At 44.0% G+C, this 22,068-nt stretch overlaps 1 protein-coding gene across 3 annotated transcripts in view; it reads right to left on the bottom strand.

The window, feature by feature from the left end:
- LRFN2 (leucine rich repeat and fibronectin type III domain containing 2) overlaps positions 1-22,068 on the bottom strand; it is a 287,210-nt gene that overhangs the window by 203,083 nt on the left and 62,059 nt on the right. For 2 of the 3 annotated variants that reach the window (XM_075267365.1, XM_075267363.1), the window contains exon 2: positions 6,651-6,720. The gene's annotated coding sequence lies outside the window, so the exon portion shown is untranslated. The remainder of the gene's footprint in view (positions 1-6,650; positions 6,721-22,068) is intronic. The other variant, XM_075267364.1, reaches the window with a different exon arrangement.

Below are 22,068 nucleotides of genomic sequence, written 5' to 3' on the forward strand. Positions count from 1 at the left end.
TATGGTGGTTATTCCTATGACTGCCTGTTTCCACTGCAGCGGTCGCATATACTGTAGCGTTGTATGGTGGCTATTCCTATGACTGCATGTTTCCACTGCAGCGGTCACATATACTGTAGCGTTGTATGATGGAGGCTATTCCTATGACTGCATGTTTCCCCTGCAGCGCTCACATATACTGTAGCGTTGTATGGTGGAGGCTATTCCTATAACTGTTTGTTTCCACTGCAGCGGTCACATATACTGTAGCGTTGTATGGTGGCTATTCCTATGACTACCTGTTTCCACTGCAGCGGTCACATATACTGTAGCGTTGTATGGCGGCTATTCCTATGACTACCTGTTTCCACTGCAGCGGTCACATATACTGTAGCGTTGTATGGCGGCTATTCCTATGACTACCTGTTTCCCCTGCAGCGCTCACATATACTGTAGCGTTGTATGGCGGCTATTCCTATGACTGTCTGCTTCGCCTGCAGCGCTCACATAAACTGTAGCGTTGTATGGCGGCTATTCCTATGACTGTCTGCTTCGCCTGCAGCGCTCACATATACTGTAGCGTTGTATGGTGGCTATTCCTATGACTACCTGTTTCCCCTGCAGCGGTCACATATACTGTAGCATTGTATGGCAGCTATTCCTATGACTGCCTGTTTCCACTGCAGTGGTCACATATACTGTAGCGTTGTATGGCGGCTATTCCTATGACTGCCTGTCTCCCCTGCAGCGCTCACATATACTGTAGCGTTGTATGATGGAGGCTATTCCTATGACTACCTGTTTCCACTGCAGCGGTCACATATACTGTAGCGTTGTATAATGGAGGCTATTCCTATGATGGCCTGTTTCCACTGCAGCGGTCACATATACTGTAGCGTTGTATGGTGGCTATTCCTATGACTACCTGTTTCCCCTGCAGCGCTCACATATACTGTAGCGTTGTATGGCGGCTATTCCTATGACTGTCTGCTTCGCCTGCAGCGGTCACATATACTGTAGCGTTGTATGGCGGCTATTCCTATGACTACCTGTTTCCCCTGCAGCGGTCACATATACTGTAGCATTGTATGGCAGCTATTCCTATGACTGCCTGTTTCCACTGCAGTGGTCACATATACTGTAGCGTTGTATGGTGGCTATTCCTATGACCGCCTGTTTCCCCTGCAGTGGTCGCATATACTGTAGCATTGTATGGTGGTTATTCCTATGAGTGTTTGTTTACTCTGAAGTGGTCACATATACTGTAGCATTGTATGGCGGCTATTCCTATGACTGCCTCTCTCCCCTGCAGCGGTCGCATATACTGTAGCGTTGTATAGCGGCTATTCCTGTGACTGTCTGTGTAATATAATTAAGGATTAAGACTTGGAGGCGATGATTGACGTCCGTGCTCTGCAGTGACCCATAGAGTAATAATCTGGAGATATGAGGGATATTCTGGCCACTTGTCACCTCCAGGGGGCTGATACAGAAAAAACACTTTATTACCAGAAATCCGAACATGTAAATACTCACAAGCCAAAGAAACGTAAAAGCAAGAAACAAACGTCATAAAGGATTATGGATCTTCAGTCCTCATCCCCATAGTGCGCGCAGCACGGAAGGTGCCCAGTCAGATAATACCTCAGGAGGAGGAGGCCCGACCGACGGCTCCTCCACATCATAATCCTTGTGAACTTCCCCGGCAGCGGATTACATATTGGATATTCGTCCTCCCGCGCAGCTTTGTTGTCTTCTACATAAAAGAGAAGCTATTTTTGTGTATTGTTTTAAACTACAAGCCCCATCATCATCAGGCCTGTGAATGGTTCATCGTAATAAGTCGCCATGCGTCAATATACCCAGATAATGAGTCTATAATGTATCAGCCATGGGGCGACGGCAAAAATAATGGTGAATCCAATAGGGAGAGTTTCATTATTCTGATCCCGAGAACTGCAAATCCCCTGAACAGACTAAGGGGTCGAGCCCTGCACCCCAGAATCCAACAATTCACTGGATTTTATCATATAAATTTGGACCCCGACTTGTGATAGACTCGGGAAATGATATTTTTAAGTTACTGGTCATTGATATTCCATTGTTTTAAACTACTGGACTTTTGGGGAGCAGCAGTTTGCAGAATAATGGTGCGGCTTCTTGGAAAGTTGGCATGGCCTATATTGAAATGCCTTGTGCCAAAAATATTGAGTAAACTAAGCCAACTAATAGGAGTTTTATGTTATGAAATTACTGCTTTGGTAATTCCTGAAGGTAATGGAACTGCTAGTTATGCAATTTCCTAATTTCCTAAGGCAAACAGCAGGCGAGATAACTATAATCCTACATTTCTCTGGTTCACACCATAAGGTATTCACCAGAGCCCATCCAAGGCCAGGTTATAGCTCCAGGACAAGGTGTCAGCAACTTACAGGCTAAGGATAAACAAGAAACCCTATGGGGAGTATACACGAGTCAGAATCAGGAAAGGATGTGAATTGCCAACATGAAAACAGAGTCCAAGCCATGGTCAAGGAGGACACAGGTAGAGCCAAATGAGCAAAACAAGGGATAACTAAGAGTGTAAGCCAAAGTCAGAAAAACAGGAGTTTAGTAGAAAACAGGGAAATATACTAGGAGTGAATCCTGAGAACACAGAGTCTAGAAAACTAAGGCAATCACAGGCAACTGAGCAAAGAAAGATTCAGCTTACAATATCCCACCTCAGCCCTTGACCAGATACTGAACAGATACAAAGTCTGACTGGTAGGCATAACAACCATTGCGGCAAGTGAGATGCTTTACAGAATCCCCCAGCAGTGAAGCACAGAAGAGAATGATGACTGCTGGGTAGAGAAGCATGAGTACAGATATTCAGATTCCAAATAGTGCAAAATAATTCTAGACAGTGTTATAATGCCAAAGAAACATCATTCAGCATCAGTCACTGTGATAAATCTGTATAGTATAAAATCTGGTGTAGTATAAGACTGTCTAGTATAAGGTTACACTGTCAAATATTACAAAGGATTAGTAATCTGTAGAATATATCATCCAGTATTTTTATATTTTTTTTTAATTCTTTTTTTTTTTTTTGCCTTTTTTTAGATCCCCTAGGGGTCTTGGATACCAGGGGTCTGATCACTAATGCAAAGCAAAAAAACATAATTTCTATTGCAGGACATATAGAGTACATAGAGTAGCCTGCAATAGAAAATTATTACAGACAGGTGTGGGAGCCTTCACAAGGCTGTTGGCTGTCATTGAATGGAAATGGGATGCTGGCCCCGAAGCTTGCTCTAGGTACTAGTGATCCCCGGGAAAAAGGCAGCGCCCACATGCCACCGGTAAAATGGAGTCTTGGTCAGTTTTGACCGAGGGCCAGAGGGGTTAACGCATGAGATCAGTGCGGACATAGATCGTAGGCATTAGTGCCAGGTGTCTGCTGCATAAAACAGCATACACTCGGCGGCTATGACAGCAGCCCGGGTTAAGCAGCCACCATTTTTAAACAACTGACAATCGTCGTACTAGTACGGTGGATGTCGGGGAAGCGTGAATAATCTGTAAAAAGTATCATCCAGCATAAGTCACTGTGATAAATCTGTACAGTATAAGACTGTCTAGTCCAAGGTTATACTGTCTAATATTAGACAGGATTAGTAATCTGTGCAATGGATCATCTATAATCAGTCACTGTGATAAGTCTGGTGTTGTATAAAACGGTCAAGTTTAAGGTTACACTGTCTAACTTTACACAGGATTAATAATCTGTACAATGTATCATCCAGTATCAGTCACTGTGATAAATCTACACAGTATAAAACTGTCTATTCTAAGGTTACACTGTCTAATATTACACAGAATTAATAATCTGTACAATATATCATCCAGTATCAGTCACTGTGATAAATCTGGTGTAGTATAAGGGGGCAATCACACGGAGTAACGCCGGGCATGTATCACAGACGTACACGCCGGCGTTATGGCAGACTGCCGAACACTTCCCATTCACTTCAATGGAAGCGCTCGTAAACGCCGCTGTTACGAGCGCTCCCATTGAAGTGAATGGGAAGTGTTCGGCAGTCTGCCGTAATGCTGGTGTGTACGGCTGTGATACACGCCCGGCGTTACTCCGTGTGAATGCCCCCTAAAACTGTCTACTCTAAGGTTACACTGTCTAATATTATACAGGATTAGTAAAGTGTATAATGGATCAGTGACTGTGATAAATCTGGTACAGTATAAAACTGTGTAGGATAAGGCTAGATTCACTATTCACTGGAGTCTCTGTAGGATTCTATCTTCAAGGAGGACTTTTCTCTCTATTGGTTTCAGTATAAAACTGGCAAAAACACAACAGACTCTTCGACAGACCCCGATATATTCTATGGGGCCCATGGGTGTCCACAGGTAACTACTTAGACCTGGAGAACCGGACACTAGTGTGATCCTAGTGTAAGTTTACTCAGTATTAGGAGATCCCCCACAAGGGTCGTCCCAGAGCGGATTTATGTGATGGAACGCGGCAGCTCTTCTGGGCTCGGTATCAGATACTTATATACTTTTTTCTTCCTCACTTTCTTAAGCGTATTTCGCTGTACATCAATTATGCTAATTTTCGCTTCCCCATCAGACATTAACACTTTGTGTGCCGTTCACCAATCTCCAGAAGTGAATGAATTCCCCGGTAAGTGATTTTCTGAGTGAATGATGTAAAAGCCGCACCATTAATGATCGGCCCATCAAAGGTGTAAAAAAAATAACAATTGGGGAAGGAAACTGTGCAGCTCCAGGCCAGAGTGCGCTGATAAGCCGACCGCATCTGGAGATGTTGTGCTGGGTCTTACCTGTTCCGATCCCATCTGGTGTGGAACACAATCCTAATATACTGGAATAATCAGCCCCGGAGGTGCAGGAACCTCCAGCAACCCTGTCTGTGCCAAATTCAGTTTCTCGCCTCGACCTAGGGTCGTGGATCTGCTAATAGTAGAGGGATCGCAGACTCTGTACAGGAAACTCAGAGTCATCTGCGGTATCTTTGTTTCATTAGATTTAAGTGTGGAATATTTTGTTGTGTTGTAGTTTTCCCTGGGGAATAAGGTAGCCATATTTGAGATACTTTTTGTCTGTATATACAGTGCATCAGAGTGTTTGCTTTATGGCACCTGCAGTAAATTACACTTAATGGAAAGAAAAGTTTCCATAGAATGTTATAGTCTCCAGGAAATGGTGCAGGAAAGCCTGGTCCCCAGAGAGACTGGATGTAGTGTGTGTATATAGCATCTATATGGCCTATATGTTTCTATCCTACCATCAGTTTCCTGGCGGTGTAAAATCCCGTTGATGCCAAAGGACATTAAAGGTTCTCTTTAACTAGGTCTCGGTAAATACAATAGATGCCATGCGCTGCCCTGTCCATCTCCTGCACCGCTGCATGCCATTTGATCCAGGTGGCCTTCCCTAGTCTACTTTATTGCAAATTCAGCCCTGCCTTTACTTTGTTGCTACATTGATTCTGCAGTGTGACCACAACCAGCAGTTGCAGCTAGGTATGGCTTGGCTCTTCCTCGGTTCTAAAGCAGCTGAAAGTCAGGTCAGTGAACCCCCTATTCTGGTCCATCCAGCTCCTGTTCTCTGTAGTCCCTGCTTCTGGCCACCTTATATAGTCTGTCTGTTCCTGGTTGTGCCTGGTAATGGTAGCACCATCGGCCTATACACGACTACTGCCGATCTCTGACTTGACTTAGTCCTGGGTCTTACGCTTGGTTCTTGAACTGTTCTCCTTGAGATGACCCTAAGGGCCCCTTCACACGGCTGATACGCTGGCTGCTTTAGAACGTGTAAACGTTCCGTAGCAGCGGCGTCTAAAGCAGATCGCATTGTTTTCTATGGGAGCCGGCAGATGCGCGCTCGCCATAGAAATGAATGGGCTGCTTTTTCCATTCATTTCTATGGGGAGCGCACGTATGCCGGCTCCCATAGAAAACAATGGGAACTGCTTTAGACGCCGCTGCTACGGAACGTTTACACGTTCTAAAGCAGCCAGCGTATCAGCCGTGTGAAGGGGCCCTAAAGATGATAATTTATATTTTCAGTGACGTTTGCCATGTAATTTGCTCTCTTTTTATAGTAACTATAATAATAGACCTATCATGTAATACAAGAAATGACTCTGCTGACTCTGCCCCAGTCCATACAGCAGAGCTACAAATTGTAGAAAGTGCCCTCATAGGTCTGCTGAGGTCACATGATCAAAAATAGTGTCACATTAATTAAAAAAAAAAACTTAAGAAATAAAATATAATAAAATGATTCAAAGAATCTACAAATGAGGAAGAAAATATAATTGATATTGTTTAGTTTAAGGAGTAGGTGTTTTGGGTAAGGTAGGGGAAAGTTTGGGGATTAGGGGGGAGAGGTTGATCCTTTGAGCAAGTATTGACAGAATTGCAAAGTGGCAAATATATTATACTGTAGTTATAAAGAACTATGAAAAGACACAAAGCAACATATCAGTAGACGGGACGAATCCAGAGATAGGCAGACAAAAAGATCACTGCAGAGCGAGGAATGACCCCAAGAATTTCACATGAGTGTAAAGTGCCCTATTAAAGCTAATAAAATACAATGGCACAACATCATGTACTATAATAAGCAAATAATATTACCCATACTGGAAAGAGAAGTAACAGCCGTCCTCAATCCGGATGGCCCAATGGGATGTCAGATGAGCTGGCCCTGGAAGAGAGAAGAACAAAGGTGTCTGTAGTGGACAAGGTGCAATGATATGATTATTATAAATCCAATGTATATGAATAGGATAACATTGATATTAAGAAATATCAAGAGCAATCCTACAATGAGGACCCAACCTGGCTAGCCTGACTGTCTTTTGCTATTGCAGAGATTGAGCGATGTACAAAGGATTGCCAGAGAACACCCAGCCAACTGTCCTTAATGGAGGGAGCCACAAGTGTCAGACACAGGCAGAAAATAGTATTTAGTAATCTATACAATGTATTATCTATCATCAGTCACTGTGATAAATCGGGTGTAGTATAAAACAGTCTAGTTTAAGGTTAAACTGTCTAATATTATACAGGATTAGTAAAGTATATAATGTATTATCCAGTTTCAGTCACTGTGATAAATCTGTACAATATAAGACTGTCTAGTCTAAGGTAACACTGTCCAGTATTGCACAGGATTAGTAATCTGTACAATGTATCATGCAGTATCAGTCACTGTGATAAATCTGTACAGTATAAATCTGTCTAGTTTCAGGTTACACTGTTTGATATTACACAGGATTAGTAATCTGTACAAAGTATCATCCAGCATCAGTCACTGTTATAAATCTGGTGTAGTATATAAAAGCTAGTCTAAGGTTACATTTTCTAATATTATACAGGATTAGTAATCTGTACAATATATCATCCATTATCAGTCACTGTGATAAATCTGTACAGTATAAAACTGTCTAGTACAAGGTTACACTGTCTAATATTACACAGAATTAGTAATCTGTACAATGTATTATCCAGCATCAGTCACTGTGATAAATCTGTACAGTATAATCTGCCCCATTTATTTAAAAAACAAAACAAAACTAATTGAATCTATTCATACAAGTTGACTTTTATGTCCCTCCAGATGAGACAGGCTGAATTTGTGTACACTGTGGGGGAGGTAGTTCAATAGCAGCAATGGTCCAACCAGTCAGAGACAGGGACACAGAATCTGTTACAAACAGGTTTATTTTAAAAAACAGCAAAATAAATAAACCTTCACGTCCGGCACAAAAATGAGAAAAATAAAATACAGCCTTAACGTCAGACAAAAATAGTGAAACAAAATCCTGCCCATCCGAGAACTAACTAAACTATAAATATTAACTGTATGTGTGGCTTACTAGAAGCCACACAAATCAACCAAAAGTAGCACAATACTGTTTCACAGTGTCAGGACAGACCCAGCCACCTCCTCTCGCTACCTTGATCTGTCCTGAAGTGCAGGCTCAGCAATCTTTTATGGGCTAGTAACGAATCTATGACCACAACTGGAGCTGAGGACTACTCAAGACCCACACTAGACCACAGATAAGTCAGAAATCTGGGGGAGATATAGCGAGACTCCAGCAATCTGCCTGTCACCTTCTCACAAGACACTGGGGGGAGTTATAAAGATTGATGTTCTGTACGTCAGTCCTAATGAAGTTCCTTCTGGCATTAACTACACCGAAATTAACAACTATCAGCAGTGTGTCATAGAGCCATGCTGTATATTGCCCAGTAAGCCATGTATAGTGTCCAGGAAAGATCCTAGAAGCCACGTGTAGAACCCAGGAAAGGACCTTCAAGCCACCTGTAGTGCCCAGGAAAGGTCCTACAAGCCACGTGTAGTGCCCAGAAAAGGTCTTACAAGTCACGTGCAGTGCCCAGTAAAGGTCCTGCAAGCCACGTGTAATGCCCAGGAAAGGTCCTACAAGCCACGTGTAGTACCGCGTAAAGGTTCTACAAGCCACGTGTAGTGCCCAGTAAAGGTTCTACAAGCTATGTGTAGTGTCCAGGAAAGGTCCTAGACCCACATGTAGAACCCAGGAAAGGTCCTGCGAGCCACGTGTAGTGCCGAGGAAAGGTCCTACAAGCCACGTGTAGTGCCCAGTAAAGGTCCTGCGAGCCATGTGTAGTGCCGAGGAAAGGTCCTACAAGCCACATGTAGTGCCCAGTAAAGGTCCTGCGAGCCATGTGTAGTGCCGAGGAAAGGTCCTACAAGCCACGTGTAGTGCCCAGTAAAGGTCCTGCGAGCCACGTGTAGTGCCCAGGAAAGGTCCTACAAGCCACGTGTAGTGCCCAGTAAAGGTCCTGCGAGCCACGTGTAGTGCCCAGGAAAGGTCCTACAAGCCACGTGTAGTGCCCAGTAAAGGTTCTACAAGCTATGTGTAGAGCCCAGAAATGGTCCTACAAGCTCAGCCCCCAGTATATCAGGGCACTGTATTGTTCCAGATTAGTGGGGTGCAGGATTCAAACCCCTCTGATCCATGGCTGTAAACCCCACACTGCACCACTGCGGTCCAGGGGGGTGGGGCAGCGTCTTCTGGGACTTGTTGTGCAGATTTCAGTAAATAGGATGTTATTAATTACCATAGTTTTCGATTTTTACCCCTTCTCCGCGCTTTGCATATTTCTCCTAATCTGGCACTGCTCATCAGACATCAATGGCAGTGTCGAGTGTTTGATGTCAGATAATAGATGTAATATTTATGTGACACGGACAGGACGCACTACACGTGTAATGAGCCGCCCCCGTGTGTCATACAATATTTACACCAGCAGCAGCAGCAACAAGAGGACTCCTGTTATTACATGTAACATTAACTCTGAGGTAAATACAGAACACTGAGGTCAGTATCATAGGCCGAGGTAAATATAATACACAAAGGTAAGTGTGATAGACTGAGGTAAATATAATAGACAGAGGTAAGTGTGATAGACTGAGGTAAATATAATATACAGAGGTAAGTGCGATAGGCCGAGGTAAATACAGTACGCTGAGGTAATTATGATAGGCTGAGGTTAAATTATTATTATTATTATTATTATTAATAATAATAATAATAATTATTATTATTTATTTATATAGCATGGTGCTGTACATTATTGTATTAATCCCATGGTGCTTTACATTTGGGGGTTTACATACAGTACACAAAATATACAAACAAATATGATACTAACAGTGACCGACTGGCACAGTGGGGTAGAGGGCCCTGCCCGCGAGGGCTTATAATCTATGAGGGAAGGGGGATAGAGACAGAAGGAGAGGGGGGGAGACTGTACAGATGGCAGTGCGGTTACAGTGTTATTGGGGGTTGTAGGCCTTCCTGAATAGGTGAGTCTTCAGGGCCTTCTTGAAGCTTGTGATTGTGGGGTCAGTCTTGGAGATGGTTATGTGAAGAGCAGATAAGAGCAGAGCGGAGTAGTCTTTGGAGGATCAGAGGTTATGTTTGGGCAGGTTATATATATAATCCAGAGGTAAGTATGATTGTGTGAGGTAAATATAATCCGCAGAGGTAAATGTGATAGACTGAGGTAAATATAACCCAGAGGTAAGTATGATAGACTGAAGTAAATATAATCCACAGAGGAGTGATAGGCTGAGGTAAATATAATCCACAGAGGTAAGTGTGATAGAGGGTGCATTCACATGGTGCAGTTATGATGCGGTTCCAGCTTTAATTAAAAAAAAAAAACGTGCTAAAACAAATTTGGTAGGGGTGCCCCGAGTCTGGAAAGGTTGGGAAACATTGACTTAGAAGTCTTTTCCATGAGAACAAGCATAAGAGTTTGCCAATGTGTTAATGCAGGTAAGTCAGAGAAGGGAGACTGTCCTTAATCAGATGGGCGTAGAACCCAAATATCAGCACCCTCGGCCCCTGAAATTAAAGCACTTCATCCCTCTTTGTTACCACTCTCATCCCACCTTGTTAAACTCTCTGTATCGCCTTCTATATGTCTAACTGCATCCACCACTGTATTCCTCACTGTATCTCTCAGTGTATCCCCCCTTGCCATATCCTTCACCCTATACCTTGGTTTATTTCCCCTCCCTGTATCCCCCACTCTATCCTTTTCTGTATCCCTCACTCTTTCCCTTGGTATACCCCCCTCACTGTATCCTTTTGTGTATCTCTCACTGTATCCCTCGATGTATCCCCCTCACTGTATCCTTTGGTATATCCCCCTCACTGTATTCTTTGGTGTATCCCCCTCTTCATTGTATCCTTTGCTGTATCCCCCTCTCTGTATCACTCACTGTATCTTTTGCTATATCCCCCTCACTCTCTCTCTTGCGGTATCCCCCTCTCTGTATCCTTCACTATATTCCGCGCTCTTGTATCCGCACTCTCCTCCTCCTGTGTTTTCCTCTTCGCTTTCTCTCATTTTCTCCTGATAATAGACTTTCTCATAATCCATTTCCCATTTTGCTTGGCCCCGAGTTTTGCAGAAATTGTGCTTTAATAATGTCATTGTAGCAGTTGTGGTAAGTGCAGGCTGATATATAACGCGGTAGCTTCGCCATGAACATTGCGGCCACCAGAAAATTACTGCCACAAATCACCACCCGGTTACTAACATTTCCTCCTCACAGCCTTCACCTACTATTTTGAGGTTGAGGAAAATTAGGTGAAATTGTATCTGAAGTTGAGATCAATGTCGGGGGGAGGGGGGTATCTGTTATCAGGGCGATGGCAGTGCCATCTTGTATGGATTAATTGGTCATTCAGTCTCTGTAAATCTATCAGGATGTTTTCAGTGTGTGGAAGGCAATTGGGGAACTCAAGGTAAGCCCACGAGGAGAGCATACAATCTCCATGCAGAAGCTGACTTTGGTCATGTATGAACTCAGAAGCCAATGGTGCAGGACAACACCCAACAAGCCACCACGCTAACCACTGAGCCACAATGCTAACCACTGAGCCACCACGCTAACCACTGAGTCACCTCATTAAATACCAAGCTACAATGCTATCTGCTGAGTCACCACACTAACTTTTGAGCCACCATGCTAACCACCGAACAACACATTATATAATGAGTCACCACACTAACTGCTGAGCCACCATGCTAACTACTGAGCTACCACGCTAACCAATGAGCCACCATGCTAACCGTCGAATCACCAAATTAAATAATAAGTCACCACGCTAACCGATGAGCCACCACATTAAATACTGAATCGCCACTCTAACCACCGAGCCACAAGGCTAACCACTGAGCCACTGTATTAAATACTAAGCCACCATGCTAACCGCTAAGTCACCACATTAAATAACGAGTTACCACGCTAAACACTGAGCCACCACGTTAAATACCGAGCCACCACGTTCATCACTGAACTATCCTTTGGTAAAGATAAATACATCTAACCTCCACCAACGCACACACATCTTGTTGGACCTTCACCCACTGATATTAGAGGGTCGGACCTCATATTGCACTTCCTTACAACTCTTACTCTGCTAGCACAATGTTCCTTGTCTGGTCTTACCTGCTTAAGGATTTGGTTCGCTTCCTGTTGACATCTTTCATGTATTTGTCCACTTGGCCCATTTTCAGTTCCGCCTGCACTAAGTGTTATGGGAGACATTTTCTAGATATTTCTAACACATTCTCTATTTTCACAGGGAATATTTGCAAAAAAAAAAAGTTTTTGCAAGGAGATAACCCGAACCAAGATTGGCGACGTCCTGAACTGGAACAAAATGAGTCAAGAAGACGGAGAGAGAATTGATATGAGCGGTGTGGAGGGCAGTAAAGCGAGGATTTGCAGCGGTGCAGGGTGTGCTGGCCATTGGTATTCAGGTCAGTCGTGGAGAGAAGATGTGGTGGGATCATAAGTGTCGGCCGTGAGTGATTTCTGTTTGCTCTCCGTATGTTTCATGGTGTTTGGGGGCAGATTTATTATTGGTGCAGTGCAGCTATTAACTTGGGAGCAGCTCATCTTTAGGGCCATGTATTCACCGCTCTGGATCCTATTACTGAGACGCTCACAACGGAATTGACTTGAGATTTAGTTTTCCTAACTCCAATATTTTTGAATGACCCGAAAGGACGATTCTGCCATTACCGCAAACTCTATAAGGCATGACATGAATAGTTCTATCACCTCCATGAAGAGTATTTATTTGGCGCTGTGGTGGTGTCGTTCACAGTCATAAATAGCCCCGGGCCAGAAAATCACGGTGGCAATATTACAATAACGTGGCCAAAGTAGCAGCAAAACTAGATAGGTCATCTGGTCTAGTCAATGACCCCAGAGTACACTCAGCCAGATTATAGGGGCAAAGGTCCCTGGGTTTCCACTTTCTAGGAGCCTCCATCTACCTCCCTAGATGGTTAATTATTGGTCACTGTATGGTGGTATTTTTGGACCCTGTACTGTTCTATTACTGGTGCACTTTGGGAATCGTGGCTTGTTGAGCTGCTCTTATTAATCTTTTATCATTTTGTTGTTTTTTCATTTTCATCTTTCAATCTAAGAGGCCTCAGACTGGTCCACCAAAATATCAGAGGATCCTCCAGTGGCTCCAGACTCTAACACAACAATGGTCCAATAGAAGACTTCCAAAGTTGAAGGATACCATTATCTATTTTATAAAATAAAACAGCACCGAGCGGTACATAGTATTATACCGTCTGGTAATAAAACAATACAAATAGGTGGAATAGGAGATGCTCTCACCTGGGCAGGTTGTGAACTTAGTCACACCCACCGTAAATCACAATGCAACCGATTTTCCAGAGGGTTCCTCTCTAGGTGGAAACAGCAGCGAGATCCAGGGAACATACTAGGATGTCAGGAGATGCCCTGGAGGGACCAGATGGAGACTCAGAACCTGCGTCCAATAGGAAGGAACTGTTCTTCACCAAGGATACATATCCAAAACATAGTGACCAACACTACGCGTTTCAGTGTTCATACCCCTTTTTCAAGTGTACAGGAAAAATTAAGCGCTGTGCTTTTTTTCCTGTACACTTGAAAAAGGGGTATGAACCCCAACACCCATAGAGTTGGTCAATAAAGGTCTTTTTTAGATATTGATCTTTGGTAAAGCGTGGTTACTTCTATTGAATCCAGGTTCTGGGTCTCCATTTGGTTCCTCCAAAACACTATTTTCTAGGGACTTATAGAAGGAGAGTCTCGGGAATTTTTTTTATGTGGTGGGCCCAAGGAGCCTTAGCAAATCAAGCTTACAATAAGATAAGGTGTCTTTCAGAATCATGTTTGGCCTCCACAGACCTAAAGTGCAGAGAGCACATTAGCCTGGACAATTGGGTGGTTACAGAGCCAAGAACAATCTACTTGGAATCTTTGACATCCACTACATGCCACTTAAGATCTGCATTTAGGGTCCTCCCAACTTTTGCAGATTTCAGTGGCCATGACCAAGGACTAAGTGCAGGTACCAAGGTAGGTGACATCTGTAGGTCATATCTGGATAGTACTTAAGTCATACATTTCTGGCATAGACCTATATTACCTCTACCAAGCACGCAGGGTTGGTAGAGTCTTCCATTACTATCAGTCATGTAATGCAGGCGAGTATGAGTTAAAACTTAGCCTACACAGCTCATTGCTTCTCTAATGCCAGCAATCTACTATGGAGAAGAGGACAACAAGCAGTAACCATGAAATCACCGTATACCTGAGCCACATTGTGGTCCTTTGTATATACGATTCCAAGTCTACAAGACCTCAGCAAAACCCACAGGGACATGAGAACATACAACCCCGAGTGTTGCCACTGATGGAAACCCAAGCCCCCGAGGCCGCCCATGGTTTGCAGTGCACTCATGTAGTTAATCATCCCGATGGGCATTCGCTTTCTCAGAAAGAGACAGAACTTGAACTCTTTGAAGCTGAAACCCAAAGAAGACGTCTTGTCTCCATCTCGGTGCACAGTCTCTGCTCATCTCTGGTGACCTCCATAGAGTTCCCAGTAATTATTGATGTCCACAGTTGTGAAAAAGATTTGACTGAAAGTCATGAAAGTTGCCGGTCCTGACACGGCTGCAGCGGCGCGGCCATTGTATTATTCATGCCCTCGCAGGAGAAGAAGCTTTGATTCACGGCTGCTAAAAGGCACATTATAAGAGGAATCTGTCTACATCAAATTAAAAGGAAAATTGTGTTAATGAGAAAATCCATAGCCGGTTAAGTCATGAAAAATGGATTTGGCATTAGGAAGGGGACGAGTGGATTAGATTACTATGAAGTAGAACATCCAGTGCAGCCAATAATCGTCACCTCATCCTCGCCCGTAAATGAGGAAATGCACTCATCCATATTACAAGATATTACAAAGAAGAAGAGAGACAAAAACAGCAATGAACAGAAGGAAACGTCTTAGATAAACTGACCAGGGGAGTAACACCAGGCTCCGGGCCCCAGTGCAAAGTCTGTTAAGGGCCCTCACCCTAGATATGCCATCTGCAAATACATGGCAGTGGAGCAACTCTTAGACCTCCCCAGGCACAAGCGCCACTGCTACCTATAGATACAGCGCTAGAGACACCTATTAATTCTGCCTGGTCTACTTTCAGGGTGTCAGGACACATTCGGCAAATTGACCTGACATTGTTGTGATTTATTTTGGGTTGTAGTGAATTGGTTTATAATATTAAGATCATAGATTGGGCAGTTCATGTCATAAAGTGCAGATTTTTATTCTGGTAAGATAAGATAAAATAAGACAATCCTTTAATAGTCCCACCATGGGGATATTAGTGTGTTACAGCAGCATGGATAATACAATAACACATTACAAGAAAGAACACCTACAAGCTCATAGCAGATAGAAAAGATACTGGGAGTCATAGCAACTAAAAAGAAAAGAAGATTTCAGGATCATTTAGTTCTCTGTGCAGAGTGATTTTTCACTTAGCCAGGTGTTGATTATACAGCCTGAGCGCGGCGGGGAGGAAAGACTTCTGATAGCTCCTTCTCACACTTGGGGTGAAGCAGTCGGTCACTGACAGTACTGCCCAGTGCTATCATGGTCTCATACATGGGATGGGAGTTGTTCTCCAGCATGGAGGTCATCACGGACAGTATCCTTCTGTCACCCACCACCTGTACTGGGTCTAGGGGGGTCCCCAGGACAAAGCTGGCCCTTCTAACCAGCCTTTCAGGTCTATTTCTATCCCTGGCTCATATACTGCTCCCCAGCAAGCCGCTCCAAAGAAGATGACTGATGCCACTACAGAGTTGAAAAAGGCCCTAAGAAGTGGCCCCTGGACTCCAAAGACCCTCAGCCTCCAGAGCAGGTAGAGCCTGCTGTGGCCCTTTCTGTGCAGCGCATCCAGGAGATCAGTCCAGTCCAGCTTATTATTGAGGAGCACACCCAGGTACTTATAAAAAGGTTTTAAACCCTATATATTACTGTTAGAATGTAGTGGGCATGCTCTGTGTCCTGTGCAGGGAAAAGGGAGGAGAAGACCTGTGACTGCCATCTATTGACTTCTATGGGAGATTGCAGTGGATATGCTCTATGCAGGGATGTGGAGGAGGTGGCCTCTCTCTTGTCATTATGACTCTTTGATATGTATGGAGACCATGGTACAGGAAAGAAGGAGGAGGACATGAGCTGACTATCACCACTTACCAAATATGGATCTTGTGTTATCTACCCCAACTTTGTATCAGAGGTGTTTCCTGTCACTCTAACCTACCCTGTGATAATAGATAGGGCAGACTGTCCAGGTTCAGGCAAGGCATTTTGGTTCTCTTGACAGTTGAGGAAAATTGTACAACCCCCACCTTATAAATGTCTTTAAATAATATGGTGAATGGGTCACTGGCAGAGAAAGGTCAATAGATATAATATTGGTGGTCTATGTAAGAGAATGGGTTAATAGGGCAAGGGTCACTGATCCCTCAGTTCCATCTCTGCCTGGCTCCCGATAACTGGTCTATATATGGATGTAAGAGCAGGAGAGGTCAGGATCGCACTACGTGGACATCAGGTCTAAAACTTGGAGGGGTCTTGTGGTAAGTAGCTCAAAAAGGATTCTTGACATACCTCAGATCCTAACCTACCGCCGACCGATCATAAGTGGTACACAAAACCTTCATCACACTCCAGAAGGCACCACGAAATACAGAGTCCACTGGTACGCTGTGACCCTGACCAGGGGTAGTGCTATAGAAGGGGAGAGGTGGCTGCTCTACCCAAGTGACGGCTCCAGACAGGATCTAGTACTTGAGGGAGCTATAAAGCCCCTTTGCCTACTGGTATTCGAAATTTCCAAGTTGGTGGAGAATGATACAGACATTGCATCGGGGCAAGAAAACACAACTTACTGCTTGTCCCGTGAGCAGTTACTGGAAAAAGAAATGTTTTCCCCTCTGTGAGGACACAAATGGGTCAGAGCCTCAACGGGTCCTGGTACCTCCAGCTGACATTCCCCCCCATGTTTTCAGGGCCACCTCCTATAGAGCTCAGGTTGGAGCCTTTCCCTTGTTACTGATGTCCACAACCTGTGCAGGACTGTGACGGGGTGAATAGACAGGTCCTGCCTGGGGTGGCAAATCCTGATGTGGGGACGTTTATAATGCCCTTCTCTGGAGCGGAGTCTTGTATAGATCCCACTGATGCAAAGAGATCTGACTGCTGAGCTCCAGGGGGCAGTGGCGGGTCCTGTGCATGCAACTAGCAGACCCCTGCAGCTTGGGGTCTTCTATTATGTTTGTGATCCTGGAGGACGAGATTAAAGGAAGGGTAAAGAAGAATCTCCATCAGCAGGGGTGGACTCAGGATTAATCAGAGGTTCTTGGTGCTGCTGGCAGGAACAGTATTAACAGATTGCTGCTGTAGACAAACTCATTGGCTCATTAATCTCTCCTCCCCGGCCACAGAACACACACAGATAGTTTATTCCCAGCCAGGATTCTGCGCCCCACACCATGACAACGTGTCCTCTGCCGTATTACTGCAATCTGAGGGGCGAAACATGCCTGCCATGTCATAACTATAGAGCCAGGCCATCAATAATCACTAAGATGTCTAGGGCCCAGCAATGGAATTGTTTCTGCGGGCCCACTGCAAGGACCCCTGCGGATCAGCTGTACTGACACAAGTAATAACAATGTGAAATGTAGAAAAACAGGGCACTCACCCGCCACGGGATACATAAAACATTCGTTTTTATTTCATCCTCTTAAAAAAAGGTCAAACCTTGACCATCGGGGTACAGAAGACGGAATGATGCAAAGAAACAAACAGCGACGATCGTTTCGTGCTCAGTGCACTTCGGGAAGCCTGACGAAGTGCACTGAGCACGAAACGATCGTCGCTGTTTGTTTCTTTGCATCATTCCGTCTTCTGTACCCCGATGGTCAAGGTTTGACCTTTTTTTAAGAGGATGAAATAAAAACGAATGTTTTATGTATCCCGTGGCGGGTGAGTGCCCTATTTTTCTACATTTCACATCGATATGTCACTGCCTGTCTAGGTTTTTTCACAGTGAGCACCACCCTGGGATTTAATTTATTCCATGGTTTTTTGGCTGTTGCAGCCGGGAATTTTTGCCAATACTGACACAAGATTGTGAATACAAGCGTTGCCGCAGTAGTGCCGCTGACTACTTTGTTCTTTGCAAGTAATAACAATGCCATGTCTCTCACCACTACACTAAGTATGGTCAGCGATCAGCACGGCTCCTGGAATTGTTACCATTAGCATGGCTCATACAACTATAGTACCCACAATATAGTGAGTGAGCAGCACCCAGCATGGAAACAACACTGGAGGCAGCTAATCTGCGAGGTCCTAACAGTCTAAGAGATCAGTGGGGGTCAAACACCCAGGGCTCCTGTTGATCAGCTGTTTGAAGATCCTGTGGTGTTTTTGCAAGTGCCCTCACCCCTCACTATTTACATTGCACAAATAAGTTTTATAGTGACTGTGCAATGTAATTACAGTTTGTGATAATATAATTTGTCTGCTATAAAATAGAAGAGGTGTGTTGTAAATAATGAATGGAGCACCACACCGTATAATATGCTTCATCATAGCCCCCACATAGTAGAATATGCTCCATGGAGGCCCGCACAAAGTATAATGCTGAACAATGGTCTTCACACAGTATAATATGTTCCAAAGTGGCTCCCACTCAGTGTAATATGCTGCACAGTGGCCCCCAGACAGTATAATGCTCCATAGTAACCGCCACACAGTATAATATGCTCCACAGTGGTGCCTGAACAGTATAATATGCTGCACAGTAGTTCCAACACAGTATAATAGGCTGCACAGTGGTACTAACACAGTATAATATGTTCCACAGTAGCCCACACACAGTATAATGCTCCACAGTGGTTCCCAAACAGTATGATGCTCCACAGTGGCCCCCACAGTGGCTCCCACTTAGTGTAATATGCTCCACAATAGTTCAAACACAGTGTAATATGCTGCACAGTGGTTTCAACACAGTATATGATGCACAGTCACACCCAAACAGTATAATATTCTCCACCGTAGCCCCTCACACAGTATAATAAGCTGCACAGTCTTACCCAAAAAGTATATTATTCTTCACAGTAGCCCTCATACAGTATAATATACTGCACAGTGACCCCCACACAGTATAATATGCTCCACAGTAGCCCCAGAAAGTATAATATTATGCTCAGTGGTCCCCAAAATAGTATAATATGCTCCTCACAGTGACCCAATATAGAATAAATTGCTCCCAAGAGTCCTCCCTAAGTCACTTGAGGCACACCCCACTAAATTCAATGAATATTCGTGAGGTTCATCACTCGGATTTACTATACACTGGGGTTGCATGAGAGTATACTAACTGGAAGCCCAGGGGTGGTGATTAAATATAATACTTGTACTCACTTCTCCTGGGACTCCGATGGCTCTCAACACCTTCTTTGTGGCTATTCCAGCCTGTGACTGAGGTCATGCAGCAGCATAGTGATGTCAATAGACCCCGTGTGACCACTGAGGCCCAATTACAGGCCCCAGCAGTAACATCTGGGGCGTGTGACCTGAGTCATAGGCAGAAGAAGACCGAATAGGACAGTGCAGACAGCCGAACGGAGCGAGGATGACCAGGAGAGGTGAGTATAAGTGTTTGTTATTTTTCATCACCCCCGGGCCTCCAATTATTATACTCTGGGTCTGAGGTGACCCCATTGAATAATAATAGTACTATTAGAAAGGAGGCAACATAATGCCGGGCCCCTTTCTATTAACGATATGTATAGCGGTCAGGGAACCAAGCTTTCCCCCATTGCTATCACGGTGCTCCGGCGGGCACTGCAATACTTTGCGATTTTTATGCTGCCTGTTACCAGATCTTCAATGCCTATTAAAAAAAAGCTGTGGGGTCCAGTAGGGCCCAATAAAGGCACGGGGTTCCCTGAGGGATACACCGGATGCCAGTCCGACACTGAATAATCCTATGTGTACAGCTGGTAGAAGTTATACATCTTGTATATAGTGATATGGACCATGCTGGTACAACCTAGGTATCTCCTGTATATAATTCTATATGTACAGCCAGTATAACCTGGGTATCTCCTGTATATAATTCTATATGTACAGCCGGTATAACCTGGGTATCACCTGTATATAATTCTATATGTACAGCTGGTATAACCTGGGTATCTCCTGTATATAATTCTATATGTACAGCTGATATAAGTTATACATCTTGTATACAGTGATATGGACCAGTCTGGTATAACCTGGGTATCTCAGTTGCTCCTCAGCTTCTTACACTGCTCTTATATCCTCTTCATATATTGAGGATATAGAAGAGAAAGATAGTGTTTTTAGAGATTAGTCTCTTTCCCCTTTTAGAAGCCCCGGCCGCGCCTCCCACTCAGCCATATTGTCCTGTATCTCTCGCTAATGAAAGCTTTCTGGCAGGAAATCTATAATATTCTGAAAATAATTGCACAGTAAAATCGGCATTTCAGCGAGTATTTATAATGGGTAATAAAGCGAGGTTTTAATGTATTTGGAGCAGGGATTGGAGGGATTTGTGATTATCAGAGACAATATTGTAACATTTCTATTACTCATTATTATTGATGTTCAGCCGAGGTCATGGGTCATGAGTTAAGACTTGAAGCAGACCTGCCCTTTCCTGAGACTTCTTTGATAAGCTGCCATGTTGGTGCCCACGAGGAGTTGCAATGTCTATCGCACTATTATATGACATATATTTTCCAGTATTTAGCAGTTTTCCCCTCTGCAGGCTCTGTCTGTAGTTTGCAGTTCTCTCTGAGCTGGTGGCTGGAGAATAAGTCTCATACAATATACAGAATAAGTGTGGGGGGATTTGCTTTATCTTGTACTGATCCTGAGTTACATCCTGTATTATACTCCAGAGCTGCGCTCACTATTCTGCTGGTGCAGTCACTGTGTACATACAATATATTACTTATCCTGTACTGATCCTGAGTTACATCCTGTATTATACTCCAGAACTGCGCTCACTATTCTGCAGGTGCAGTCACTGTATACATACATTACTTATCCTGCACTGATCCTGAGTTACATCCTGTATTATACTCCAGAGCTGCGTTCACTATTCTGCTGGTGCAGTCACTGTGTACATACATTACATTACTTATCCTGTACTGATCCTCAGTTACATCCTGTATTATACTCCAGAGCTGTGCTCAATATTCTGCTGGTACAGTCACTGTGTACATACATTACATTACTTATCCTGTACTGATCCTGAGTTACATCCTGTATTATACTCCAGAGCTGTGCTCACTATTCTCCTTGTACAGTCACTGTGTACATACATTACATTACTTATCCTGTACTAATCCTGAGTTACATCCTGTATTATACTCCAGAGCTGCGCTCACTATTCTGCTGGTGCAACCACTGTGTACATACATTACATTACTTATCCTGTACTGATCCTGAGTTACATCCTGTATTATACTCCAGAGCTGCACTCACTATTCTGCTGGTTCAGTCACTGTGTACATACATTACATTACTTATCCTGTACTGATCCTGAGTTACATCCTGTATTATACTCCAGAGCTGCGCTCACTATTCTGCTGGTGCAATCACTGTGTATATACATTACATTACTTACCCTGTACTGATCCTGAGTTACATCCTGTATTATACTCCAGAGCTGTGCTCACTATTCTTCAGAGTTTAAATACCCCAGCATTCCCTGGATCTACAGAGGGGATTCTCCTGACTTGGCCACTGTTCACATGTTTTTTCTTTCAAACAGGGAAGTTTTCGCTTCTTTTATGTAATTCTGAGGCAACCCTTGAATTGCTGAAGCCAGACTGGTGGTAATAAGGATGACTGGGGCAGTTTCATTCTACAGAGGGGGTGAAGAAAGCTCCACCTGTGTTCCGTTGCGATGCCCATGATGGAGATGACTTAGTATGGCGGTGTGATATATGAGGCTGCACGTTCTGATTCGTGTCATTATATAATTTAATGGGACTCAGACACGGGGTCGGGCAGGTCCTTGGCCGCAGACATAAAGCTTTACTTTGTGCCAGGGCTGAAGTAACGGG

Source organism: Leptodactylus fuscus, chromosome 3 (assembly GCF_031893055.1).
Source record: "Leptodactylus fuscus isolate aLepFus1 chromosome 3, aLepFus1.hap2, whole genome shotgun sequence".
Lineage (NCBI taxonomy): Eukaryota > Metazoa > Chordata > Amphibia > Anura > Leptodactylidae > Leptodactylus > Leptodactylus fuscus.